This window comes from Lissotriton vulgaris, chromosome 3_1 (genome assembly GCF_964263255.1).
Source record: "Lissotriton vulgaris chromosome 3_1, aLisVul1.2, whole genome shotgun sequence".
In the NCBI taxonomy this organism is placed as follows: domain Eukaryota; kingdom Metazoa; phylum Chordata; class Amphibia; order Caudata; family Salamandridae; genus Lissotriton; species Lissotriton vulgaris.
Window position 1 is genome coordinate 678412278 of NC_141689.1, and position 25521 is coordinate 678437798.

Below are 25521 nucleotides of genomic sequence, written 5' to 3' on the forward strand. Positions count from 1 at the left end.
ATTGCTAATCAATGCCAGGGTGGAGGTGCTCTCTTCCCCCAACATGGCTGCCACTGACCCCTGCTACCGCAGCATGGTCTGTATAGGCACACTCTAGTAGCCAGGAGCTGGCTGGAACCCTTAAACAATGTTGCCATACCAGCCTGCCAGCCTGCCCATAGCTAGAATGAGGGAAGCTCCTGGAACCTTCCAGAACAGGGGAGGTGACACCAACTGCCACTGCCAACTGCCAACTTACGCTATATAAGGAAAGGGAGGAAAACTTTATAGTCAGTTAGGTCATCACTGACCTGTCGATCACTCACAGGAGTTTTAGGCGGGAGGGCCTAGTGAGGAACCTATGCTACTGGGAGTGACAGGATTTAGGTGCTGCCTCTTAAGCTGGGTGAGGTGTCTTAAGCTAGCCCCCTGATCTGGCCCAGTGGTAGGGAACCCCAGGGTCCATCTGCAGTGACTGAGGAAAAACTCATCAAGCCATCAACTCAACCCCACCCCTTCAACTTCAAGTAAACAGCATCCAAGGGCACAGAACCATCCAAGCACCAAGAAAACTGTTTTTCTGTGACCAGGGACTGCTAGGGGGATTGACCAGGTACTGGACTGTGCTGCCTTGCGTACCCCCCCTGTCTGCAGTGGGCCCTTCTGGCCCTACCGGTCTCCCCCTGACTGAACTGTGTGTGAGAAACGCTAAAGCCTGCTCCTCCCAGCCCAGCGCTGTGTCAGAGACTACCCCCACATCGAGTGCCTCGAGCGCTCTCGGCACAGTGCTGTCCCCTTGCCCCCGTAGCACTCAGGGAGTCAAGAGCGCTGCCCCGGTTGACTCACCGCCATGACCCGGAGCCGTCTGCGCCCTCCTGAGGCGTCGAGGAATCCCCTCAGAGGTCGCGTGGAACCCCCCTTGGTGGCCCCCGTATGCCAGGAGAGGGCCGCTGGAGTCCTCGATAGGCTGCGCTGGGCCGGAAATCACAGTCCGCTCGGAGCCCCGGCGCCCGGGTGGAGCACTGTCTCGTCCTGTCACCCTCGGCGGCCCTCGTATGCCGGAAAAGGGCTGCCACATCGCGCATGATAGGCCGTGCTAGGCCTGAAGACTCTGAGGCCTGTGTCACATGACAGGAGCGCAGCCGCGTCACCGGCCGCGCCCCCACCACAGCCGCGCAGTCATTGGCTGCCTGCCCGGGCCTTCCCTGCCGAGCCCCGGCACCCGGGGAAGCTCCATCTCGTTGCGGAGGGGGTCGTGGAGTCAGGAAGCCCCCTCCGTTCTGCGCCGAATGCGGCCCCTGCCTCATCCCCAGCGCCGGTGCCCTGAAGCTGCGCCTGCACCGCACTGGGTCGAGTGAGGCCTCGAGAGGGTTGGAGCCCCCACTTCTTCCTTGAAACCAACGCAAGGGCCCCGGAGGGCCGAAGAAGTGAGGTAACCCCCTGGGGAGGAGGGCGGAAGGCCGGGAGAGGCCAGAGGTCGCCCCTCCCCAGGGGTTAACTGAGACTGGGCCCTGTTGACCCCCTGTTAATGTGCCTCAAGAGTTTGGAGGATTAAACACTTCCCCCTCTGCGCCATATTTACAAGCTGAAATGTTCATAGTGCACCATATTTACAAGCCTGAAATGTTCATAGAGCACCATATTTACAAGCCTGAAATGTTCATAGTGCACCATATTTACAAGCTGAAATGTTCATAGTGCACCATATTTACAAGCCTGAAATGAGAGGGAGATTCACTACACTGTACTGAATTTTCTAGCAGAGGTGGGCTTCCCTAGTATTCTGATGATCTGATCTAGGTCACAAGCCGACCTGTATTCACAAGAAGAAAGGCTTGTCACTGATGACTAAAGGCTGTGTTCTTTGGAGTTCCTTGTTAGGCTGATAAGTACTTGCCGATATGTTTTATTACCTTCTAGGAAAAGCATCCATGAGGGGTTTGATGTATTACTTAAACGCATTACTATAGTCGCTTCTTGTAGGATCCTTCAGGTTTATACAATTACCCCTTTGCCTGTCAAAGAGTCTGATGCGACAGGCGGGGTTAGTTAGTGTTTCATTGCTAGATGAGCTGGTTATTATTTTAAAGAAATTTTCACCCATTCATAGGAAATGCAACCTGAACGTGATTCATGAAATGTCTTAATGAAATGCTTACCTAAAATGCTGATGAATTAATAATGCATCGCTCTATTTGAAAGCCTATATAAAAGATCTTCAATTCTTACAAATACAACTACTGGTTTGGTCTCCATTATTGCGCCACTGTGTGTTTCATTGGATGTGTGTGTTAAGTGGCTGCTTTACACGCAAGCCCCTGGCTGCCTTCCTGCTTGAGCCATGCTACCCCCTTAAGAGCTGGTGGTCCCAGTTCTTACATGGGGTCAAGAAGGAGGGATGTGAGGGTATGAGTGCAGCTGGCAAAGGGTCAAAGTAAAGGGTGTGGAGAAGTTGATGTCACTGCACATAGCTACGTTAGCAGAAATGAAGGCTGATCAGACGGTCATGGCGCCGATGAGGGCTAATCACAAGAAGTCATGCAGGTGATTGGAGAGATTAGATGTGTAGTATTAGGCCTCAGCAAGGCCTACCAGTGCTAGAGGTTCTCCCTTCTCTGCACAGAGTCCTCAGACCAATAGGAAGAAGTTTGCACAAAAACTGGAATAGAAAAGACAGAGTTTATTAAACCTCATGAGGTGGAACTACATTCACAAAGCACCCTTTGGTAATGTATGAAGTAGCACACTGAATGGAAGGAGCTTGGTCCTTTTACACCCACACAGGGGCTCAAATGAAGGCGGTACAAGTACAAAATGCTGGTTGTAGGTATACATAAGGTCATACAGAAAGTGTACAGGCAACAAGTGGCAGGAGCTAACAGTTTGCTAATTCTGGTGGACACATCCTGACAGTTACAGACTACAGCAGCTGCAAGTTCAACTGAGCATGTGCGAAGGTGGAAGATGCTAAGTATTTCTCATCTCTAGGCAGATCCAATGTTCCAGTAGTAGAAGACCCGGAGCATCCCGGATTTGACCGGGAGATGGGAGCTGGGTGCTGAGGGTGATAGTAACTGGTGCCCTACTACGAAGGGGGCTACTTGAAAAGAAACAGCATAGGAGGACCTAGAGAAAAGTCCCATGGATCTCGGGACCTTGGGTGCATAGCTAGATCGTCGTTACCAGGGCCAGTTGGGATGCGTGCAGAGCAGATAGTTCAGCCAAGTGGCATGGGTCGGGATGTCCCTGCAAAAATGAGCAGGCAACTTGGAGAGGCAGTTTCAGGACACCTGGGCCACTCATGATATGGGTCTCAGGGTCTCCACCTGCCTCGATAGGTACATGCGTCTGGGGTGGTTGGAGTCCTGAATGGACTCTATGCATTGCTGTTTGCTGACGGGGGTCCGGTATTACAGATAGTGATTCGGTGTGACATCACCAAAGTTGGTGGGAAGACAGATCTGAGCCTCTTCTGATATGGGTGCTGTGCAGGAGTCACTGGGTACCAGCTAGTTTGCAAACCGGACATAGTGAGACCAGTGCCTGCGGTGTGCAGGGGAGTGATACATTCACTCCAAGGGAGGTTCCTGGTGATTTCTTAAAGGCTGGAGGAGCTCTGGGGTTCTTGGAGTCTTCACAGGTTCACAACAAGACTGCACAACCTCCATTGTTGTGTCCTTGAGGCAGCAGGCAGGGTTTGGTGACAATTTTCCCTGCAGCAGGGTTTCAGTCCTTCAGCAGCAGCTCTTCTTTGTCTGTTAAATCTAAAGTTCAAGGTCCAGATATGCCATAAAAATACTACATTCAGGGGTATTAAAGGGGAGAGACAGGTAGTAGCCAACAGGTTTCCTACCTTTAGGGTGTCTACACCCTCTAAGTGACAAACTCCTGTAAGAAGGGGCACTGCCCTAGCCCTTATAGGTTGTTTTCCAACCACTCAAGATTTTCAAATGAGGGTTCCACATCACCTGTCACACCTGAGGGGTTGTGCTGGCTAAACGTGGAGACTCCTCCTCATTGAACTACGTTTCCTGCCTGTTCTCCTGCCTAATGTGCAGCAAGACAGAAGGGTTGGCATCCCCCACTATCTGGGGAAGCCTGGGTTGCACATCAAGGGCAGCATCACCTTTAATATAATTTTCAGTATTGTGGAATTAATTGGTAATATAGGGGGGGGTGGAGGCGGGGACTGGCCAACTCCGCTCCGCTGCGTAGTGTCAAGAGATTTGCCTTCTCCGTGGAATGCAGAGGAGGCAAATTTCCACACACTTCGCGGGCAGAGCGGAGGTCTCCGCCGTGTCTTTTTCAGAACACATTTGAACCTGCATAAGACATAAGAAGGACTGCACTTGCGGTTGAACCTGTGGACTGAAACCCCAAGGGCTTGACTTGCCCCCATTTGTACCCAAAGAAGTCGACTCCAAGGGTCAGCTGCTGACCTCCTGTTAAGCTACAGGCACAAAAGCTGCAAGAAACATGCAAAACTGGACACTTAAATACATTTTTTAGAACTACTTATCCAGGGAACCAGGGGAGATTGGGACCGGAAACAAAGCTGCAGCCGTTGATGCTAAATTGAATTAAGATTCAGGTTGTTGGTTTCCACTACTGAAAGGATTTCGACTTTCAGAATGGTTTCCAAGTCCAAACCTCAATGTGGTCTATATTGAACAGCATGTAGCTTCTGATAGAACCTCACAAGGTGCTGATTCCATACTTCGCCTGCTCAGAGCTTCAGTCATGGACATTGACCACTCGAAGTTCCCACCGGAGCCAATGAGCTGTGCTTCACCAGCCCTTCTTCGGACACGGTATAGAGACAAAATATCGACTCCAAAATATCGACTGGACATAATATCGAGTTTTAAATATAGACTGGACAAAATATCGACTGGACATAATATCGACTACAAAAATATCGTTTTTCAGGTAAGTGAAGTAATATCGACTGTATAAAATATAGATAGCAAAAATATCGATTTTTTAATAATATATAATATTTTATAGTGTATTTTTATGTAATAATATGTGTGAATAGTGTGTATTAATGTTATAAAATATTTTATTACATGAATTTTGTTTTGATAATAATTGCGTAATGTAATTCTGTAGCGGGTTGTGGGTTTATAGGGGAATAGGGTGGGAAGTAATTTAATAATAATTAATTAATTAATATATGTTTGTTAATATTTTTAATTAATAATTAATTGATAATTAATTAATATTAATTAGTTAATTAATTAATATAATTTTGAATATATTTTGTATTAGTAAATAATTGTTAATTCATTAATTGTAATTAGTTAATTACATTAATTAGAGTACATTTTTAATATATATAATTTTGTGTTATTTTTAAGTAATTAATTTTGAAAAAATAATATTAATTATTAAAATAATTACAGCTAATGTTCTAATATATTTACTTTATTGTTATTGTTAATTAATAATTAATTGGTAATTAAATAATATTGATAAATTTTGGGTAAAGGAGCATTTTTAGGGTTCAGGGTCAGTTTTCAGTTCATGGGTAAAGGGGTATTTTTAGGGTTCAGGGTCAGTTTTCAGTTCATGGGTAAAGGGGTATTTTTAGGGTTCAGGGTCAGTTTTCAGTTCATGGGTAAAGGGGTATTTTTAGGGTTCAGGGTCAGTTTTCAGTTCATGGGTAAAGGGGTATTTTTAGGGTTCAGGGTCAGTTTTCAGTTCATGGGTAAAGGGGTATTTTTAGGGTTCAGGGTCAGTTTTCAGTTCATGGGTAAAGGGGTATTTTTAGGGTTCAGGGTCAGTTTTCAGTTTTTGGGTAAAGGGGTATTTTTAGGGTTCAGGGTCAGTTTTCAGTTTTTGGGTAAAGGGGCATTTTTAGGGTTCAGGGTCAGTTTTCAGTTTTTGGGTAAAGGGGTATTTTTAGGGTTCAGGGTCAGTTTTGGGTTTTTGGGTAAAGGGGTATTTTTAGGGTTCAGGGTCAGTTTTGGGTTTTTGGGTAAAGGGGTATTTTTAGGGTTCAGGGTCAACAAATAAGATTTTAAAAAATTATTTTTATTATTTTCATTTATTATTTAATTATTATAATTTAATTTAAGTCGTTTTAAGTATATTTTAGTAATTAAAATTTAATATTAATTTAATTTAACACTGTTTTTAATAAAGTCAATATTTTTTACATCTATATTTTTGTTAACGATATTTTGTACTCGATATTTTTGTACTTACCTGTTTGTAGATACAAACTCGATATTTTGACTGTCGATATTTTGTCCACGATATTTTGGCAAGTCGATATTTTGTCCCTCGATATTATTTCAGTGATCCTTCGGACACATCCTACAGTCCGACCCACTGCCAACCTGTCAATGAGGGCTTTTTTTCCAGAAAAAGCTTCTAATTCAGAAGGTAAACTTTCAACCAGGGCAAATCTGTGCCTTGTATCCTGCAAACAGTAGCTCCCGGTCAGCCTTAACTTTTAACTTTTGATTTGAACCCGGTCTAGCACAACCAGATATCCGTGATTGGCACTTTGCTCATTTAGGTGCAGTTTTTAAAAAATTCTATCTCTGGTTCCCTACATCTGTTTCTTTGTGTTTTGGTGTCTATTTGTTCATTAAGTTTTGTGAGATAATCATCCTTTTTGCCTTTATAACCCCCATCATTTTGCTTGGTACTGATAATAACTGCCTCTGACTGTGCCTTGGGCTCTGCTTACCAGACCCATGGCCAGTGCTCTGATTATAAGGATATGCAAATTAGGTGTAATAATAATTGGTACTGACAGCCTAGCTGCAAGGCCCTAGAATTTAAAAAGGGCATGAAGGTTTAGAGGTTCAGTAGACCTACTTCACTTAAGTGTTCACTACTATGGTGCCCACTGCCATTTTAAAAGCAGCTCTGCCTTTCAGACTGCCTTTTACCTTATAATTTATATGCAAAGTCGACTTTGGATTTCAAGTTATTTCCAAAGTCTCAAACTACCTTATTTTCACATATAGGTTACCCATAAGGTCTCCGCTGGGGGCCCCATGAGTGAAGTGTCTTGTAATTATAATTAGGGACACTTTAAAAGATGTTTTAATAAGCCTTGGTGAGGGAACAACCGACATTTCTGTGTTTCCAAATTGTAGTGAATGACTCCATAGGCTAACATTGAGATATTTTATTCAAGTATAAATATTGACAAGATCCACCTAAAAATATGCTTCTTTTAAAAAAAATGTTTTATTAGTCCTCATTCCACCATAAGCGTCTGCATTTTTCACAATGACGACCGTCTTGCTACCTGGGCGCCCTGGATCCATGTTCTTGCATTCACTGTAGGCCGACCAGGCCAGCTTTTTTTGTACGAGGCATGGTGTAATGATTGGACCATTGGGGGCTTAACCAACCTCATTACCGTGCCCCATGTAATTAGTGGTAACCAGATATTTTCCCCACTATGGTCTAATCTTTCTATACAGAGTGCTACACCCAGCCAGTTCTCATAGGTGGTCTAGGGTCTTTCCACAGCCTACAGATCTCCCTACCGGCCATTAGGATCAAGCAAAAGAGTAAACCCATTGATTTATTAGGAAGTCGGCTTGTAAGATTGTTGTCAATGCCGAAAACAACTAATGCAAGGTCAAGATTCAGTTTAACTTTGGAAAAGTCCCTCCAATGCCCTCTCCACATTCTGCCAAAAAACCCTTAGGAGAATACAATCAAAGAACATATGTAAATCGTCGGCCTCCGCCAAACCGCACCTTGGGCTCTTAGGAGATGAATTTGGAGCAAACCTTGCAATCTTTTTAAGTGTATAGTATAACCTATTGATAACGTAAAAGTGATTCTTTTTTAAAGAAGCTGGCTTAACAAACTTGTATAGGTTTTGGAGAGATGGAAAGTAAAAATTAACAGATGTATCTTCCAGGACTGATGAATTCCATACTGTATAGGGAGGAGGAAGCTCTGTGTCGTCCGCATCGAGGAGACACCTGTACCATTGCCCTACCTCCTTCTTTCTAGGGCTTACATTTTGGAGTATATGTTCAACCTCCCAGTTTCCACCAATAAGGTCCTTCTCAGCTGAATACCAAAAGCGTATTTGCAAGTATTTAAAGCGAGAGAAAGAATCATCTATTCTAGCCCTTAACACATCCGAAGTAAGGAAACGGTCCGAAGATATTAAATCGGACCAGATCAAAATTCCTGCCCTCTTAATAGGGATGGCTAAGTTATCTTTTAGGCATAACGGGGAGACGCGGAGAGTCCCAAATTGGGGTAAAATCAGAGTAGTATCGCATTAACGTTTTGCCATACATTGAGTGCTGATCTTATTACTTTCAACCGCACCTTCTTGAAAAACCTGGGAGCCCCAAATTTGTGCAAGAATCCAGTTCTACCTCGCTCAAGATTGACCAAGGCGCTCAGGATCTTCCCCCAATTGGTTTCGGCAGGACTAGAGAGTAAGCAACAAATATTTTTGAACTGAAAAGCAAGGGAGTACAAAAACACGCCTGGAAGGGCGAGACCCCGCTTTAGTAGCCTCCGTTTATTTTCTTTCAGGATAACCTGAAATTTTTATTGGTCCAGATGAAGCTCCCTATTTTACTTTGGATTTTACCCAGAAGTTTGCCAGGAAAGCCTAGGGTGATGGCACCAAACAGGTATGTCAACTTAGGTAGGATAACCATTTTACCAGGTTTAACCTACCATAAATAGTAAGGGGAAGATTCTGCCATTTCAAGAAAAGGTGGTCAATTTGCTTGGACACTTTCCTCAAGTTAATCACAGGGATATCCTCTAGGTCTTGTACTATAGTGATCCCCAAATACCTAAAATCCCCACAACATCTCCCGGTCCAACCTTCAACGCCCCAGCACATTACCTGAGTATTAGAGGGGTTAACTAAGTATCCAGAGTACAGACCAAACTCATTCAGGGTATGTTTTACCCCAGGACGCACCTCTGCTGGGAAATTAGTGTATACTAGCAGGTCATCTGCGTATAGGGTCAGCTTACAGTTGAAGTTAGATGTCTGAAAAGGGGTAATTTGTACGTCAAGTCTCAGGGCTTGAGCCAGGGGTTCGATATAGATGTTAAACAGCAGGGGTGAAATAGGACACCCCTGTCGTGTTCCCCTTTGTGTACTAAAGCTCGATGTCAATAAGCCATTAAGGAGAATAACAGCAGAAGTCCCCTCATAGCACCTAGTAAGGGTACCTAATGAAATGGTCCAAACCCCATTGCTTTTAGAGTCTCCCAAAGGTACACCCAGTTGACACGGTTGAATGCCTTGGTGGCATGGTAAGCAGCCGCCGCCTAGTTTTCCGACCGCGCCACTGCCAGATCGATACAGCCAATCAATTGCAAGGTTTGCTCTTGAATATATCTTCTGAGCATAAAGCCCTTTTGATCTACGTCGATCAGCTGGGGAGCAACCCTGACCAACCTCCCTGCCAAAATGCTACTAAAGATCTTGTAATCTGCATTCAGCAGGGAGATTGGTCTATACGAATCGGCTCTGGGCGGATCTTTTCCAGGCTTCAAGATTAACACTATTATCGCTTCCTTCCATGACAGAGGGTTCCTGCCTTCAGAGCTATAGATATAATTAAACAGCCCGCAAAGTCTAGGCACTATTACGTCCTCCAGGGTCTTATACACTTCGCTCGGGAGAGCGTCCGTACCCGCAGCTTTGTTATTCTTGATCCTTTTTATATTACTCTTAATTTCTTCTTCTGAGATGGGGCCTTGTAATATATCCGGGCTCTCTCTTGACAATATAGATACAGCTTTACTTTTTAGCCAATCTTGGATTAAATCAGTGGAGGGTACTATCTCTTCTTTATAGAGCCTTGAGAATAAAGACAGAAGGCACCTCTGCATATCCTCCTGGTCACACGAGGTCGCATCAGTCTCATCTACAATCAACTTATTGATGTTATTCTTCACTCTATTGGCTTTAAACTTTCATGCCAAAGTGGCTCCTGCCTTTTCCCCATATTCATAATTTTCAATTTTATGGACTGCCCATTGAGCGCTAATTTTTTTTATCTAATTTACCTCTGTAGTACAAACGTAGGCTCCCCATGTCCCTAAGGATTCATCAGGTGGACAACTTGACTTGACTTTTTCTAACCTTGATCTCCTTCTCCACCTTTTGAAATTCTAGCATCTCTTCCCTTTTTTCGGAGCATATCCAGCTTTGTAGCACGCCACGAATATGGGCCTTGAATGCGTCCCAAACATATTCCAGATATGTTGACCCAATATTTTCAGTAAGTACTCTGCAGCTGATGTTTTAATAACACTAATTAGCTCCTGGTCTGACAGCATGGCCCTTTATAATGTCCACCTATGGGGGTTTTTAGGTTTGTCACTTAAGTAAAGGAAAGTTATTGGAGCATGATCAGGTAAAATACATTGGAGGATGGAAATATCCACTAGATGCTCCAAACCCCACTTATCCGTAAGAATGTAATCTATTCTCGAAGAGTGGCCATGTTTTTTACTAAAAAAGTAAAACCTGATTCCCCATCCCTCTTAGACCTCCAAACATCTACCACTCCGAGCTCATGCATCATATTAATCATTGCCCGACGTGTGCGATGTGCAACCACATGTCGGCTATGGTTTGACCTATCTTTGGAGGGGTTGAGGAGGACATTAAAATCGCCCTCAATTATTATTGGGACAGTGACTTCTACAAGTTTGGTCTGTACTTTAAAGAGGCAAGCTGGGTCGTCTATGTTGGGACCGTAATAATATACTATGGCGAGTTCAACTCCCCCAATAACCACATGTAGCAATATCCATCTGCCGAATTGATCAGTTAGAGCGGACTTAATGGAGCCGCCTAAGCCAGATCTGATCAAAATCACAAGCCCTCCATAATGTATTGTCTGCTCAGAACAGCAAAAGTATTCAACCCATTTATATTTACCTAAGACTACTCTAGACTCAAGATGGCTTAGGTGCGTCTCTTGTAGAAGATAGAATTGGGCAGAGGATTGTTCCAGGTATTTCATGATCAACCTTTGTCTTCCGAGACATCGCAACCCGTTGACGTTCCGTTGACGTTCCATGAAATAAAGTTTATTTTTGTAGACCTCATTCTTTACCAGATTCTCCTCCCTTCCCTCCTTTGGCCAGGCATACTGAAAAGCAGCTTACTCTTCGAAATACAATGGAAAATGAGGGCATTTTTTTGTATTTTATCCCACTGCAGCCCCACCCATGCTCCCCCTCACCCATCTCTGCCTGCCCACCCCGCCGTGACCCAATCCATCCTCGCACCCTTGAGGAACCCTCCCTTTTCCTTTGGGCATGTGCCCTTGGACAGAACCGCCCTTGATGTGTGGCTATAAGGAAATCATTCCACAATTCTTACCAGTAGACAGGTATCCTCTCTCAAACTGAACAGGATGTCGGCCAGTGTCCCAGGTGACCCAGATACAGGCTGGGAAGATGGTAGAGTTGGCAAGGAGGAGTGCTAGGTAGACTCAAGAGTTCCTGACACCTGCTGTCCTGATTGACACCCAATACCATTCTCTGATATTATGCAAAGGGTATTTCCCTGATCGAAACTCTAAATCTCCAGTGCTGAGAAGCTCTTTGATAGCTCCACCGACGGGTGAATAATTACCGAATGGTCTTGCAGGGCTAAGCTCTCAGCTGTTCCAGCAGGAGTGCAAGAAGGGGGCAGGGAGGTCCTTTCACTAACCATAAGACCTGCTAAGGTGGTGGTGGTGGTTAGGGCATCAAGATCAGCAGATGTAGTGGCCATATTTATAGCCTTATCTTTTATAATTTTATCCTGCCCACACACCACAGTATTAGTGGAGATACCCTTATAAAAGGACTTTAGCGATGGCGTGATTTTTTATTTGATTGAAGGCTCCCTAGTTTTCTTTCGACCTTTTCCTTTGCCTGGGGGTGTTCCTTCTGTTATATAGGCGCCTGTCACCTGTCTTGTAATGGCCTTTACCTCTACTATCGGTGGTAAAACAACCTTTAGTTTAGGGACCACTGAATGGCTGCTGGGGGGCCTATTATGCAGAGTATAACGACAAACCGCGGGCTCATGACAAGATGTTGCTTTAGCACGACACAAGCCTATAGGAGATGAGGTATCCTCTTTGCAAACCCCCAGTACTGGAGGGAACCATGCAACTACCAAGCCCAACCTGATCTGTGCAGAAAGCCCCCACCCCTCACCTCGGGTTCCAGCAACAGCGCAGTGGAAGCGGACACTCCCCCCGCTCTCTGACCCAGCTCTGACAGCCTTACATGTTGATCTGGAGGTTGACATGTCTCCCTCCGCAGCGTACTGAAATGGAAGAGGCAGGAAGGCCGGCACCGCAAGCGAGGGCAGCCGGAGCTGCAAAAAGAAAACCTGCCGATTTCACTCTCGAGCAGCGCTGAAGATGCGGCTACTTGGAGGCTCCAAGACCGCTCCGCCCCCGCGTCTTGCACCATCCGCACACTGCCTCAGTAAATGTTTCATCTGCACTGTGGAGCTCAGAGGAAGTCAAGGTGCAGGGCGGGTAGGAAGGGATAGAGAAAATAACTCAGGCTGTTATTTTCAGCATTTTCAACATTTTCTGCATTTTCGGCATTGTGCAGACAGCAGAGAGAAAAAAAAGAAAAACGGTAACCACCAGCCGTTGTAGCCATTGGGTCAGTTGTCTTAGAAGCCACACATCATGGGAGCTTTGTCACGGCCGTTAGCTTCTGGCCGCCATGTTCCCCTAGGACATAGGCCCACCTAAAAATATACTTCTAGGTATTTAGTTACTAGTTAATAAAAATCCAGCAACTTTCCAATGTTAGAGTTATAATAACTACTACAGAAAATATGTTAATAAACTTTCTATTCTGTGAGACAGAATCCAGCTTTCCAGCTGCCCTCTTCTGATTGGCCAGACTTTCCCAGGCAGAACAAGAACAGCTTGATAATTTGCGCAGTGTCCTTTCAGAGTAGGCAATAGATTTCCTGTGGGTGGATAACTTTAACTGCCAAAGCCAATAGGCAGGAAGAGGGTGGGTGAGCCAAACTGGTCTTCAGAGGGAGAATGACAGTGTGGGATCAGCACAGGCTGATCCCACATCCTGCACCCCCAGCGACACAGGAGCATCAGCGATCAGATTAGTCAAGGGGTTGGAAAGGGTTTGTTAGTGAAACCTAGCCACACCAGAGGGTTGGATTAACAAGATCTATCTTAAAAGGAGAGACTTTCTCCATGTTGCATTTTGAGAGAATAGTGCTTTCTAGGACAAGAATATGCCACGCTTTGGAGGAAGTGGTCATACACCTGGGTGACACCCTGCATTCCATTGGCCAGGGGTGCCTCCCTGCTTGATGCCTAGAAACTATGATAAATGTATGAGAGAGCTGCATAGGTCCTCAGATCTGCTACTTGAAACACAATGAGAAGAAGGACTGCCCTGCTGGAATATGGATCTGTACCTAAAGGACTGCACTCTGAAGGACTTCACATGCTGCACAATCTGGTACTACTGCCCTAATAATCTGGCCTTGCTTCAAGAAGGATTAAGTACTAAAATCCCTGTAAGCTACCGGTTAACGGAGCCCACATCCATCATCTCCAGCAAGAGTCCCCACCCTGGAGTGCATCCAGTGAACTTTCAAGGATTTGGAGAGGTGCATTTTGGGAAAAGCAGTCTAGGCACCTGACCTCTGAGGGAGGGATTCCATCCCTGGCAGATCTATCAGATTTGGCAGAATTGGCAGGAGTTGGTGGACCCTCCAAAGAAGAGTTTTGTCAGGGACAGACGTCCCAAGGACCATCTAAGAGATTTAAAACTCTTGGATTTGTGTTTTGAAAACTATGAACCCTCAAAAGGAAATTCAGGAAGAAGGTCTCAAAGTTTGGTGAAGTTTGGGAATGTATTGTCAAAAAGTTCAATGAGGTGACCGACTCAACATCGAGAGTCAAGCTAGCTACTTCAGGTTCATCTCGCTAAAAACTCTGGAGATCCAGATATTCAGGATTTGACCGAAGCCTCTCTGTAAAGCAATCCCAAAACTTTGCATCAAAAACGGCCTGCTGGAGAGGAAAGCTTGATGTTGAGAAAAAAATCTAGTTTCTAAGTCTGAAGGTCAAATTCTGACCTATGGCTCCTGCTTAGTGTATCTGACCGGGGCTCCATCATGGTCAGCCTCAAACTTTTACATTGCCCCAGTCAAGTGTGAATATATGTCATAAGTGGTGCTATAGATTTTTATCAAGTGCAAAAAAGGACACTGTTCCAGAGGTAGGGTGCATATAGTCACCCATACACTCTCAAACAGAGAAGAAAGAGTCCTAGAGGGGAACGGGCCACTAATCATGGGGAAAGAACACGTGTTGCCCTCACACACCCGAGAGATGTCATGCTTCAAAATCGGGCAAATGATCCTCGTTGGGCCAGTGCTGCAATTCCCAACGGGTCCCCCGAAGGGTCACTTTTTCAGAGATCTTTTAAGGCATGCCGGATGGTGCATGAGGGTGTGTGGGTTCTATCTGAGGGTAACAAGTGCGTGCATAATGATAAAAACTGACACAGGGTGACCTTTAACAAGTTATCAATGTAACAGCACCCCTGACAGAATAAAAAATCATAAATTGAGTCTAATCCCAAAAGGCACATAATGCTTGGATATTATAAAACGGTCAAAGTGTTTTGCACCTCTGTTGCCGCAAGGGTCTTAGGTGCTTCTTCAGGACCAAGATTCAGAAGTTGTGAAGTGCAAGTGAATAAAGTATAAAAAGTAGATACCCTTCAAAAATGTCAGGGCGGCCCATTGTACTGCTCCTGATCAAAACCTAGGACAGAAAGGAAAAGAAAATACAAAGAATGCACATTAGACTAGCTTAATCCAACATAGTTTTCCACAATTAAGTGCACAACATACTAATAAAGAGAAAAAGTCTTGAGGCCAGAGGGAGATAAATACTCTCCTTATTACACTCATGACATGTGAAGCAGCACAGGTCCGTATACCGGCAGGCCAAAATCCTCAGGGGACCCGATCTGTAGAGAGGATGGTTGTTTTCAGCATAATTCACCTTTTTATCTCAAGAGAGAGTTCTGTAACGCCAGCGCCAAGACACCCGTAAGGGTATTTGCGCGCTTTAAAAATCACATAAAATAAATAAATAAATAAATAAATAAATAATGCATCTATAGCCGCAATGCACTGCACTGCAACTCATAGGATTCCCCTGAACACACCAATCCCCAAAGAAAACAATAATTCCCCAAAAACGCTGCAAATAAGTGTACATGTGTCACAAGGTGTTCTTACCTCCAGTTAAAACAAGAGTTGCTCCGATAGCTATGAGCGGTTGGCGCACTCACCTTGCCCGTAGTTGAAAAGACAAAATAGAGGAAGGCATAGGTAGACATGTACCAAGTTATAGTCATCATCTAAATGATATAGTCATCACCTAACGGGCAAGTTGCTCCTTTACCTTGTCCTCATTCCACATTGTGTACTCACAGTTGTATCCAATACCTAAGCCCTTATACCTATCGCATCCCAAAGCCAGCTGAAAATGCTCTAAAGGCAGCGGGACGGGGGCTTAAATGTAAATAAGCGCGTAGGTGCCTGGGCGGTCCCTCCTTCCGGGGCATGTCACAGTCCCAGTGGAAAATGCGCCTGCGTAAAAAATAGACCGCACTGTGCATGCGTGAAGCAGGGAGAACTAATCCCTGATGCAAAACGTGCCAGAGGCGGCTCCTTGTCATGGCAATGAAAGGCTGTAAAATAAGCCACAAGCCAGCATACATATGCTGGTATATATCGGGATAGCGTGTGCTAGTATGTTAAGTGGAGACTATCTATTCTAGATGGGGAACCCCTCTGTCCACAAATTCATCCCCAAAGATATTGTATATATTGTAATATAAAACGTCTACTAATTAATTAAATTAAACCCATGGTATTATACTGACACCTGACAAAATTATAAAATAGATGGGTAACTCAATACTATTATTTCTATTTTTTGGGGAAGAGGTGGGTGGGGAGCAAGGGCCGTCACCACATGTACACCAAGGATGTGTTCTTGGAGATTGTTCATGGGAAACCCCACATCTAAGGGGTCTAAAAGCCTTAAGTGTGAAAATAAGAAATTGAAAACAGAAGGGATAGAAAAGACCTAGATCCCTAGGCTGTAATGCCGCGCTACTACCCTATCAACAAAAGAACGACGGGGACCTGGGAGCCAGTTAATGGTCCAGTGTCCATGCTCCCTATAATTGCATCAAAACCAAAAAAGGACAGTGTTCCAGGGGTAGGGTGCATATAGTCACCCATACACTTTCAAACAGTGACGAATGAGTCCTAGAGGGGAACGGGCCCACCAATCATACCCTGAGTGGGTATGTGCTGTGAACAGGTCACAGACTATCCAGAAGGTAAATGCTGGACACTGGAATCTGAAAAAATGGGTCAATTAGCCCAGGACAGGGGCATTGGGTCTGGTGAACAAGCATCAGTAACCCCAGAGATTCAGCAGGGATCTGGCCCTGAGGTGGAGAATGTGATCTCTGAGGGAGGGATTGGCTGGCGTGGGAGACCCTCCATAGAGGAGTTTTGTCAGGGACTGAGAGACTGTCCCTTTCTTGGGAGCTTGTGGCAGACTAACTCACAGCAAGAGGAGGAGGATGACAGCAGATTCCACAGAGTCTACTGGGAGGATAGAGTTCTCTACAATGAGGACAGGAATCTCAAGGAAGGGGGCACTAGGAGGTTGGTGGTTTCCCAGAAGTACAGCAAATTCCTCCTAACCTTAAGTCATGATATTCCCTTTGCTGTTTATTTGTGGCAAAACAAGACTTGGATCAATTTGGTAAACCATTTCTATTGGCACCCTATGAATGAAAAGGTAAATGAGATCTTTAGCTCCGGTGTCACCTGTTAGGACAGTGGCAAGGCATTGGGCAAACCAGTACTTCCCTTGATACCACTGCCAAAGGTTGGGACTCCCTTTGAGAGGGTAGGGGTGGACATTGTTGGTCCCCTAGAACCATCAACCTCATCAGGGAGCAAGTCTATCTTGTTGGTAGTGTACCATGCCACAAGATACCCCATGGCAAGAACCCTCAGGACAGTCACTTCTCCTTCACTAGCTAGAGCCCTATTGGTGGGTTTCCCAAAGGAGATAATTTCAGATAGAGGCACAAATCTTATGTCCCGCCCTCGTGTGCATAAAAGAACCGACTTACCCACTTGATCTCACTGATTGCGAGTGAGTGCTACGTTTGTGCGTGAAGGCGTTGTTCTTTTTAACTTTTTAAAACTTGTATTGCCTTTTTAAAATTTGCGTGATTTGCATTGTGATATTGCTACTTTGCACAGCACTTTACCCTCTGCCTAAACGCTCTTTCAGCAGTGTCCTGAGGCGGAAAGCCGGGACCTGCCCTTCAGAAAATAATTTCCTACTTCTAAATCCCAAGCTATTCTTGCTCCCGGTTACTGACCTCGAGTGTAGTCGAGGTAGGACTACTAGGGGCGGCCATCTTGGGTGAGGAGAAGGCTGGGGGGCTAGGAAGCGAGCGCTTAGCCACGCCCACCCTCCCGCCCTCGTGTGCATAAAATGGAACCCTCATGCAGGCAGCGCAGTGGACGGGCGCAGCGGGGGCGCCGGCGGGGCGCGCCAAAGGCAAGCCCGTCTGCGACCGGCCGGGACCAGGGGCCACGACCCTTGGTTCAGCACTGTGGTATTCCAGGGAAGACCTGCGTGCGCTTGGTAACTATACCTACCCCATTAGCCAACATACATAGCAGACTCTGTGGCGGGAGAACATACTGAACCCCGCAGTTGAACCAGCCCATAAAAAACTAGACCCGAGAACAAGGAGAGCAACGGTAATGTCACTGAGCGTTAGTCTACTTAACACACGTTCTCTCCAAAAACATAATCTGGAGGTGTTCTCCCTGCTCCAGGAGGGTAACACAGATGTACTTGGAGTCACGGAGACGTGGCTGGATGATTTTTCTACGCCCGACTTAGTGGCCGCACTCCCACCCGACTTTGGTGCTATCTCTCATATTAGAAAAGATGGCAGAAAAGGGGGGGGAGTAGCTCTGCTCTATAAAAATGTCTTTAAAGCAGAAACTATCCGTGCAGAATGCATTGAGGGAGCGGAAATCCTAGGGGTCAAGCTCTGCTCTGCCACCAATTGCCTAACGATAATTATTGTATATCGCCCGCCTAGAACTCCCCCAACTTTTCTTGAACTTTTCTTGGGTCTGGTCCACGACCTCCGTACAAGATATGAGGCTCTTGTGGTGATGGGAGATTTTAATCTCCACCGGGAGGAGCCCATTAGAGACGCTATGTCCAAACAGCTCGAAGACGCTATGACCGCATTAGAATTAACCCAGATAGTGACAGGCCCAACACACATGAAGGGTCACACTTTGGACCTAATATGGACCTCTGTACCTGCTCTGTGCCCGGTCACTTCTTCGCCTTGTATTTGGTCAGATCATTACCTTTTACAGGGTAGCTTAGCCTTTCCGAGACAAAAAGGTATCTCCTCCGACAAATGGCGGGTAGTGAGAAGATGGAACTCCATTAATCCGGATATTCTGCTATCAACTTTACAGCAACCTTCCCACCTAAACAGACTACCTGAAGATGACCTAGAGAGGGCCAGTAAAAAGCTATCACAAAAATTGGAATCTGCTATTGAGGTGGTGGCCCCAGCACGTAAAGATAAGAATTAGGGATAAAGGCAAAGGGGCCCCCTGGTTTAATGACGATTTGAGACTCCTGAAATGTGCCCTGCGCCAGTGCGAGAGAGCCTGGCGAAAGGGGTATGATCTTAATTGCCAAACCTTATATAAGGAAAAACTTGCCTCGTATAAACAAGCCATTAGGACTAGGAAAAGTGAGTTCTACGAAAGCAGAATTGACACAGCACCCAACCCCCAGATGGAAATCTTCAAAGTGCTTACTGAACTGAGGAAAAAGAAGGAACAACCCCCATCTTTTACGCAAGAAGACTGCTATAAATTTCAATCCTTCTTTACCACAAAGATATCCGACCTCTTGATAGAAATCGAAAGCACCCCGAAATTTGACTGCCTGGTAATCCCTCAAACTCTCCCCCCCACAGTCACTGAGCCGTTAACTTCCCTACCCTACTTACCAAGGAAACCTTGAAAAAAGTGATGAACCAAGTCAAATCTGGCTCTCCGGCGGACCCTTGCCCCCCACAGATATTTAAACAAGCGTGGCCAGGTCTGGAGGACAACATTTTATTGCTTCTAAACGGTTCCCTTAACTACGGACAAATCCCCTCCATTCTTAAGGAGGCGCAACTGTTTCCTCTGCTAAAAAAAGCTGGAGCTGACACCAAGATTCTAAAGAATTACAGGCCCATCTCTCAACTGCATTTTTTAGCTAAAATACTGGAACATCATGTGCTGTCCTGCCTCTCTCACCACCTGGAGAGTAACTCACTACTAGAACCCAACCAGGCTGGGTTTAGAGCCCACAATAGCACGGAATTAGTCATGCTTTCCGTGCTAGATGATCTGCGTCTTAAAACAGACAATAAAGATCCTTGTGCCCTGATGCTACTCGACCTCTCTGCGGCATTTGAAATGGTCAATTATGACCTCCTTCTGTCGCGGTTGGGGGAGTTTGGTATCAAGGGCATGGTCCATGCCTGGCTGACCTCGTTCCTTGGTGGACGGGTTCAGAAAGTACAACTGGATGACCTGGTGTCAGAGGCAGCTAGGATTACATGCGGAGTCCCTCAGGGCTCAGCCCTATTCCCCTTGATGTTCAATACATATCTGCAGCCCCTCATTTCATCTCTGAATCAGATGGACTGTAGCATATACAATTATGCTGACAACACCCAGATCATCATTCAGATAGGCAATTCCCCCACGGCAGATCAAAAATTGAAGAATATTCTAAAATTTACCGTCAACTGGATGACGGCAAACTTTTTAAAGATCAACCCGGACAAGACAGAGGTTCTTGCTATCACAACATCATCTAGCCCTTGGAGCGACCTCCTATGGCCCTCAGAATTAGGCAACCCCCCAGTCCCGGCTACAGTAGTAAAAAGCCTTGGCATAATTATCGACACAAATCTCACTATGTCAGCCCAGGTCTCGGCGGTGGTGGGCACCTGTGTAGGCCTCCTGAGACAACTGTGCAAACTATCTCCCATCCTAAAGGCGGACACCCTCAGAAGAGCAGTGTCAGCTTTAATTCTGGCTCGACTGGATTACGGCAACGTCATGTATTTCGGCATTCCGAAAAAACTTACCAAAAGACTTCAGATTGTCATGAATGACGCATCCAGACTTATCTATAATAAACCAAGAAGGACACCGGCCACCCCCCTTCTTCGTGAGCTGCACTGGTTGCCAGTGAATCAACGAGCCAAGTTCAAAGGCCTATGCATCACGCAGAAAGCCTTATATGGGCAAGCCCCGAAATATATCAAAAAACTCCTTGTCCCTTATGCCCCCAACAGGAACTTACACTCAGCAGATGCCGCACTATTGATATGTCCTAGGATCAAACTGTCCTCCATTGGAGGACGGACGTTCTCCCACACAATACCCAAAGCTTGGAACCAACTGCCTGAAAATCTGCGCAAAGAAACCAGGCTCCTACCTTTTAGGAAAAGCTAAAAACCGTGCTTTTCCAAGAGGCATGGGGTAATATCTAGCCTGCTTCTTTTTGCCAGTATCCACTCGCCTGCCAAGCGCTTAGAGACCCCGGGGTGATAAGGCGCTCTACAAATCTAAAATACAAATACAAATACAAATCTTAAGGCAAAGTGTGATACATTTACTGTTTCACTTCCCCCTAATATCCCCAAACTAATGGTCTGATGGAGACAATGAATAAGACCCTGAAGGACATGACCAATGGTTTGTCTGGCAAACTCAGGAGGAGATGGGATGTTATACCCCCAAGCCTACTGTTTGCCTACAGGGATGTCCCACAAAAAGAGGTTATCTTTAGCCCCTATGAGTTGTTGCTTGGGTAACCTGTCAGAAGGCCATTGCATCTGGTGAAAGAGTGTCTGAAAAAGCCTTTCAAGGAAGCCAAGGACAATGTGGATTATTTACTAGGCCTGCTCCCACACATGACAGAGTACATGTACAAGGCAAGCAGAAAACTGGAGGCCAGCGAGTAGCTCACAAATCACTGGTATGATTAAAAGTCTGTGATGCCTAGCTCCTAGAGCTCACCTCTAAGAAGATGACCAAGAAAGTCATTTGGACCCAAAAGAGTGTTAGAAGGCTTTTGACAGTCTGAAAACGTTTTTATATTTAGCCCCAGTGCTACTTGTCTCTGACTACACAAAGACATTTGTGGTTCAGACAGATGCTTCAGAACAAGGTACTGGAGCAGTGCTGGCAAAAGTAAATTAACTGGGCCTTAATATGCCAGTTCCTTTCATCAGTAGTGTTCTCCTCAGAGAAAAAAGATGGAGTGCCATTGAGAGGGAAGACTTTGCTGTGGTTTGGTCCTTGAAGAAGTTCAGGCCATACCTATTGGGCACTCATTTTATTTGTGTTCAAACTGACCACAGACCTCTCAAATGGCTAATGCAGATGAGGGGGTGGGGGGACCCTAAATTGTTGAGGTGGTCTATTACCTTACAGGGGATGGCCTTCACTGTTGAATCCAGACCTTGGACTGCCAAGGCAGTTCAAATGGACTTTGCATGCTTTTACACTTAGCTGATGAGGACTACCAGGGTGTAGCTTAGTAACCCATCACCTTTCATCTGAGGAGGGGGTCTTAATAAAACAGTTTCCTTTTTGCCCAAATCACGTGCATTGTTTTGCTTGGTGCCCGTGGTAACTGACTCGGACTGTGCCCTGGGCTATACTTAATAGGCCCAGGACCAGTGCTCTGATTATAAGGTTTTGCACATTAAGTGTAATGATAATTGGTACTGATTGTCTAATGGTAAGTACCTATTATATAACAGGGCATGTAGGTTTAGAGTCCCAGTAGACTTAATGCACTTAGGTGTGCCCTACAGTGTTGCCTGCTGCCATTTTGAAGTCAGCGCTGCATTTCAGGCTGCCTTTACCTTAAATTCATATGCAAATTCGATTCTATATTTAAAGGTCCTGAACTACTTTATTTTTACATATGAGTCAACCTAAGGTCACCCCTAGATGTCCCTGTGGTATGGAATCCTTGTGACTATAAGCAGGGTCATTATGAATAATGAATAATGGTTTGTAAGCCCTTGTGAGGGAAACACTGATAATTCCTTTGTCTCCCCTTGCAGTGAATAGCTCCATAGGTTAATATAGAGTTATTTATTTAAGTATACATATTGACAGGGGCCACTTCAAATTTACTTAATGGTATCAAATTACTAGTTAAGAAAAATCCAGCAACTTTCCATTGTTAAAGTTACAATAACTCTTACAGAAGAAAAAGTTATTACACTTTATTTCCTATGAGCCAAAATCCAGCTTTCCATCTGCTGTCACCTGATTGGTAATCATGGGCGGATTTTGCGGATTTGCAATCCGTGAATTTGCGAATTTGCGGATTGCAAAAATCCGCAAAATCCGCGAATTCTCACGGATTTTGCGGATTTTTTTTGTGTTCGCACGGGTTTCTGCAAGTTCGCGAGGGTTTCGTACAATTTCGCAAATTGCGAACTTACTTGTCGGGTCGCCAGTTTTGCGAACTTGTTGTTTCTACGTGCCCAGCCTGTTTGCAAGCCTTTCTTCATCACTGCCACCCTCTGTCACCACTGGCACTCTCTTTGTTCACCCATGCCACCCTCTGGCTCACCCATGTCACCCTCTGTGTCATCACAGCACCCTCTGGTTCACCAGTGTACATTATTGGGGGAAAGCAAAGCACTGCCATCCTCTGTCAACAATGGCATGCTGGTTCACCCATGCCACCCTCTGGCTGGCACACCCATGCCAATCTCGGTGTCATCACAGCACCCTCTGGTTGACCAGTGAGTGTACATTATTGTGGCAAAGCAAAGCACACCTGCTAAGTGCTTTAAGTTTTGCAAAATTAAATTACAACAACACCTGCCCTGCCCCAACTGACATTAATGAAGGCTGGCACCTGTTTGTCTGCTCCCTTTACTTTGTGTTGCAATGTAAATTTTTTTTAACAGGATCTTTGTTGGCAATGGCATACTTGTAACTATTCTGTGACTGTCAGAGCAGGGTCACACAATAGTTGCAAGTAGGCAACCAAATTCTGGAGGGCCCCTTCAGGAAGCACTACAGGGAATGGTTACAAATGATGAGGTTGAACTTTTGCACCTGCTCATTGCTTTTGCTTTTGCAAAAATCGTTTTTCGGTAATTTCGCGCTATTCGCGAGGCGCGGCGTCGTGCGAAATCGACCGTGGAAGAGTGAACTCGTGCGAATTACCCCAAGGTCGAGTATGGGCGCCGCCATTTTGTTTGCGTGACGTATTTCCGTTTCCGCCCGCTATGTGTAATCTCGCGGAATGAGCGCCTTGCGAATACAAGTTCGCACGAGTTCGTGAGAGAAATCGCGTGCAAACTTACTTACGCGCACGTGATCGGGCCGCCATCTTGTTTTTCATTCATTCCTATGTGTCTGGGCATGGTGTTTCTATCCTCTCTATATCTCTGCCATCCTTTGCTTGTTTTAATAATTTTTGAATCTATTTAAATTATTATCTATCCCTCTAGTTTTCTAGCTATATATTTTTGTGTTTTAGGCTACTTTTGTTTACTTTTCAACTACTATTTTAAACTTTTATTTTCTTCTTCCCTAGTCCTATTCTTTTTCATTTTTTCTCCTTGTTGCTACCACCTGCCCAGACCATGGTGAAGCCAGCAGTCAAGCTGCACAAGACGGGCCCCGCAGCCCGTGCCCGGCTCCCGTGTGGCCGTTTGAGGGCGGAAATGGTGGTGCCCAGGGACATCTTAAGCCCTGAGGAGGTGGGCGCACTGGTCTACTATGTACAGCGCCGCCTCCCCAGGACCATCACGGCAGGCGGCAGGATCGCTGCTGGCTACAACAACCGCCAGGAGCGACGGAAGCGGTGGGAGCAGGTGTGTCGGGCCCTGTTTGACATCTCGGGGGCCCTGCGCACCTACAACCAGGTGACCCACCGCTGGACGGATATCCTGGACAGGGAGCGCGACCTGCTCGACCTGATGGGAGTGGAGGTCCCCGGGCTTGGTGAGTAGTAGTAGCAATTTTTTCATCACACACTACTCTGTTTTTTCTCCTGCTCTGTGTGTTATATTGCAAATGTTTGTTTTAACTTTTTTACAAAGAGCAATAATGCTGCCGATTACATTGATAGTAGAGGTAAATTAATATTTCAAAATCTTCTGTGCATTTCAGGTGCACTGCTCTCCTTCTCTGTGGCGGTGCCACTGCTTATTTGTTTTCTATTTTGTGTTCATTTAATTGGGCTGAGTAATGTATGAGTGTACTTTACAGAACTGCGTAATGATAGACACAAAGGGGCAGATTTACAAGCCCCTTGCGCCACGTTTACGCTGCCTTACCTGATGCAACATCGACGTAAACGTGGCGCATCCCTGCGAGTCATGTACAACGTGATGCATCTAGGGAGATGCGCCACGTTAAGGCCTGGGCCTGTGCCACAATGGGTGCGTTCCCACGCAGGGGGGGGGGGGTAAGGCAGCTGTGCGCCTCGCAAAAGTGCCTGCGTGAAATCTACAAGATTTAACGCAGGCACTTCCGCGACGCTGCTACGTCAATTCTTTATGCCTGCTTGCTTGAAGCAGGCGTAAGGACTGATGCAGTATGTTGAGTATTGGGCAGCCCTGAGCATTGCTAGAGTTGCATCGCGCCTGCGACGCGACTCTAGAGATGCGCCCCTCTTTCGTCACGAGATGCGTCACGCATCTGTCTACCCTTGGGCCAGGGTGTGCCGCATTGTAATTGCGGCGCATCTGCCAGGTTAGTTTTGCGTTACGCATTTGTTCTGGCGCACCGCTGGAGGTGTGCAGCCCAGAACTCGTAAGTATGCCCCTAAGTGTTAGATTTGCAATTACCTGCGCATCCCTGCAAAGTGTGCGGCACGCTAGCACCACCCATGGTGCGCCGTATTTACAATGCGGCACACCATGGTCCCAAAACGTCACCGAAGCGTTACGCATCGGTGCCGTAAAGGCGGCTCATTAATGGAGTTGCGTCGCAACGATGGCGCAGCTCCAGCAATGCTGCGTCAAGCCGTACGTCTGCTTCATGCAGGCGCAGGGTTTGAGTGACGCATCATTGTTCTAAATGACTGATTGAAATTTTATATATTCCCCATAGCCACTTTTAGCCTGCGTTCCTGCGCAGGAACGCCCTCCCTTGCGCTGGAACGCTCCCTTATGGTGCAGGGCTTTAGAATGGGATGCATCTCCCATATGCGTCACGTTGTTAATATACGCCACAACATGGCGCCTCTCTTGTTGTGGCGCTGCGTCACAAAAGTGACGCAAGAACGGAGCAAAAGAGCTGCAAGGGGCTTGTAAATCTGCCCCTAGAGTAGAGGCTCAGGTGCAGTCCTTCCTTTGTAGCCCTCT